The following is a 4,116-nucleotide window of genomic DNA, read 5'->3' as shown; positions in this document are numbered from 1 at the left end:
ACTGTTCCTGATGACTGCCATTTCTTAATTACATTCCAAACAGAGGATATTGGCATCTAAAAACGCTTTGCTATCTTCTTCTAGCCTTCACCTGCTTTAAGCGCACTATTTTCAGTTTCAGTTTTCTAGACAACTACTTAGAAGAAGCCATGGTGTTGATTGTTGGGGAGGGGTCCGATGAGTCTGGGCATTAAAACCTTTAGATTGACATCCCTGGTCTTTCCAGACGATGATTGAAAGACTCCATGACACTGTCAGGTCTCAGCTATAAAAAAGTATGGGCAATAAAACTCTGCAGGGTGCTCAAACTTTTGCAGACGCCATTGTTGTTTTCTGTTTTTTTGAAAGTGTAAATGATTAAATAAAATTAACTTTTTATGACATATTATACGAATGTCTAATCTGTCATTTGATTTTTCCATCTTTTCTTGTCTTCTTTATGCACATTTATACAAATATTACCTGGGTGCCCAAACCTTCTAGCCCCACTGTAGAGGCATACTCTGTAAGCAAGAACAGACATAGTCTTTGACATCTACCAACAATCCAGTTTGAAGGCAGAACCTAGGTCAAAAACAGGACATGAAGCAGACGCAAGTGATCAGCAATGGCAAAATACCCAAAAATGGCGTAACATTCTCAGTGAGGATGAGAATAAAACTGAGCTGTGCCACTTCCTCGCTGACAGAATTGCAGAAATTTTACAACCAAATTTGGTTTAGTGACCAAGAGGATCATGTCAGCAACCACTCCATCAACCTAGATGATGTAAGTCCTGTACCGTAGTCATGAGGAAGCTGACACTAGGATCTTTGTCCATGCCAAAAATGGTAGCAAAAACCTTATGGTCAAAGCCAGTGACAGCGTTCTTGTTATAGCAGTCAGTGGTCTACCAGTTCTCGGACATTGGTCTGCAACAATTGTGGCTTGCTTTTGGCCAAGGAATGAATCTTGGATGGATCATGACCTCTATCAATGTATTGGAGGGATAAGAGCAGTGGTATTCTTGTCTTTCATGCATTCACTGCCTGTGACGTAGTTTCAGCCTTTGGTGGCAAAGGGAAGAAGACTGCTTGGCAAACATGAAATATATTGGACAAAGCTTCTGAATCTTCAGCCAGCTCAGCCACTACCCTCCAATAATGGATGACGGCAACCTGAAGATTTTAGAAATGTTGTGGTCATGATGTAGAACAGGTCCAACAAGCAGGGGGATTAGATGAGCCCGGTTGGACTTGTTTGCCAAAGTAAAGGCCATATGAAGCCATTCCTCCTACTCAAGCAACATTGCTGCAGTGTGTAAAGCGTTCAGCCTACCAGGCAGGCTTCATCTGGAGTCAAGCAACTGTACTCCAGCCAGAAGTACTGAGTCCTTCTGAGTGGGATGGACCAAGAAAGGTGACAATGGCAGATCTTTGGACAGAGCTATCACCAATTGTAGAGAGCTGTCAGCAACTGACCAAATGTGGATGCAAAGCAGAATGCCGTGGAAGTTTGGAATGCTATCACTTTGGTCTTAACTGTACAGCGCTGTAAGTGCCAGGACTACCAATGTTGGCATAAATACATTACAATAACCCTTAAATAAATTAACACAATACAATAATGTTATGTGCCCAGAAAAGTAAATAATAGGGATGAGCGAGTACAGCATTATCTGTATCTGTTTACCACTGAAAATCTGTATCCGATCCGTACTCGGACTGGGCGGGCCTAAACCGGAAGTGGTCAGATTTAACCTGGAAGGTTCGGGTTCTCTTGAAATGTGCGGGGCTTTAACCGGTATGTTATTTAAGCATGCAATTGATATGAGTTGATCAAAATTGTTATATTTATTGCTGATTTGAAAACTACATGACAGCATCGAGCTTCAGATCAATGGTGTTGTCATGGTAACAACAAACTATAACAGAACGTTTTGCACAATGAATACAACACATGCGGTTGCAATTATGAAGTAAAATGTAATGAACAAGAGTTTTCATACCATATAACTTTTCTTTTTTAACTTTTTTTTTTTATGTTCAGTGGGATTTTTTTTTTTTTGGTTCTTTTTTATTTTTTTATTTCCACACCAGGTAGTGTGTGTGTGTGTGTGTGTGTGTGTTGTGTGTGTGTGTGTAGTAAGAGAGAGACAGAAGAGAGAGAGGGGCGGGGGGCAGCTGACAGTAAAAAAAAACAAAAAAATCTCATGCAGAGACGCAACGAGAGTTGCATTTAAACCAGGCAGCATGCTGAAACCCACGTTCACCAGAAATCTACTGGTTACTAAGTAGGACTACAAACCCACGTTCACCAAACCTACTGGTTACTAAGTAAGGACTACAAACCCCAGTTCACCAGAAACCTACTGTTACTATGTAAGTACTACAAACCAAAGTTAAAACAAACCTGAAGTTGAAGAAACCCTAAACGTTACGGAACAGACCGCAGCCCCGATTACTGCCTCCCTGACGGAGCGGGAGTGGGAGCGGGAGAGAGAGAGAGAGAGAGAGAGAAAGGGCCGAGGAGCGCATTTCTCCTTGTTCTGTGTGTGTGATTGAGCTGAGCGTGTTTGTAGGCGGGGGGGCGCTGTGATTACACAGAATGCTGCGCGGCCAGTTAAGGAGTTGTATTCAATCCGAGCACGGATATTGACTCATATTACTCGTATAATACTTGTATCGCGCAAAAGTGCTTTATCCGTACCGGATACTCGTTTCAGCCGGATACTTGGATCACCCCTAGTAAATAACATAAAACCTCCTGTTACTTTGACATGCTTTAATAATACATTTTTTCTTGGAATTATGTCACGTTTCATGGATTATTCTCTACAATCTAGGGCTGCACGATTATGGCCAAAATGATAATCGCGATTATTTGATCAAAATTTTGATCGCGATTATTCTCACGATATTTGTTGATTTTACCCAAAACTATTTTATTGTCACATAGGCTATTTATAACTGCGAGAGGAGTGTGATGGACGCTACTCACAGAGAACGGCTGATCATTATGAACAGGTCCCACGGGTCGAACGGCATACACACGTCTGTGTATTAAACGTCTGTATCTTCACTGCGCTCATTTTTATGAACTATGATATTCTGGCCATGGGTCACATCTCTGGTCCTGGTCCAGGCTTGTCCAGCAGCTCCGTCTCCCCACGCTGTACTCTACAACTGAAGTTAGCTGCATCAAAAACTTCTTCTGTGTTCTTCGCCGTAGCGCCGCGTAACAGTTACCCGCGAAACACTGGTACAAATACAGGTTTGCCCCCTCATACTTAACAAATACAGCTGTGTTAATGAAAAATTAAAACTGTAGACATATATCAGAAGTGTGGACCGCGGCCGCTGTGTGGCGGGGCGCGGAGAGTAAGAGAGAGAGAGTAGGACGAGAGAGCGTAGAAGATCCAACAGGGCACGGCTTTACAGACGAAAGGTCATGTAACGCAAAATTAAACCGTACCATATAACAGCATTGCAGCGGATGCAGGACATTAGCACCGGTGCGTCCTAGAAGAGCTAACAGCTAACAACGCTCTACTACAACAGCTAACAGACGTAACTAGCACTGGTCACTGCCGTTGTCTGAAAAAACAACAAATGGGACAAAGTGTTGCTTTTACTGGTAAACTGGTAAACCTTGAACTGACGTATTACCGACTGCTATCTGTTGGTTTTCCTCACGCTACTCTGTCCTCTGTGACTGTCTACATCTAGAAAGTTAGCTGCACGGGTGGCAGTGAACTACTCTGACTGGCTCATGAGCAGACGGCTTTATGGAGCGGGAGATTGCTTTGCAAAAAACCCGAGCGTTCTATGAAATGACGCTTTATAAAAATAATCCTTGATCACGCAAATTTGATCGTGGGAAGTCCAAATCGTGATCCGCATTAAAATTCGATTAATTGTGCAGCCCTACTACATACCACTATAGACTCTCAAAACACAAATAGATATGTGTAACATCCTTATAGTAAAAAAGGATTGAAAAAGGTAAAAACCTTAAATTTGTCCCAACGTAAAATTTTGTGGGCAGATATGTGTTTTCCAATGATGAAAATGGCGGCCATTTTGAAAAATTAAGTGGCTAACGTTATTTTTCAATTATTGGCCCCAAGAGGGAAAC

General features: G+C 42.2%; 1 protein-coding gene and 1 long non-coding RNA gene across 2 annotated transcripts in view; both read right to left on the bottom strand.

Annotated features, from left to right (window-relative positions):
- LOC116692762 (glutathione S-transferase Mu 3) overlaps positions 1-4,116 on the bottom strand; it is a 19,387-nt gene that overhangs the window by 8,372 nt on the left and 6,899 nt on the right. The window lies entirely within an intron of this gene.
- Positions 2,355-4,116, bottom strand: part of LOC116692766 (uncharacterized) — an 8,444-nt gene continuing 6,682 nt past the window's right edge. The window contains exon 3 of the long non-coding RNA XR_004332775.1: positions 2,355-2,367. This is a non-coding gene — a long non-coding RNA (uncharacterized LOC116692766). The remainder of the gene's footprint in view (positions 2,368-4,116) is intronic.

The sequence above is a fragment of the Etheostoma spectabile genome, chromosome 7 (assembly GCF_008692095.1).
Source record: "Etheostoma spectabile isolate EspeVRDwgs_2016 chromosome 7, UIUC_Espe_1.0, whole genome shotgun sequence".
NCBI classification, from domain to species: Eukaryota; Metazoa; Chordata; class Actinopteri; order Perciformes; family Percidae; genus Etheostoma; species Etheostoma spectabile.
Note: the sequence above shows the minus strand (reverse complement) of the source record. Positions and strands in the feature narration are given on the sequence as shown.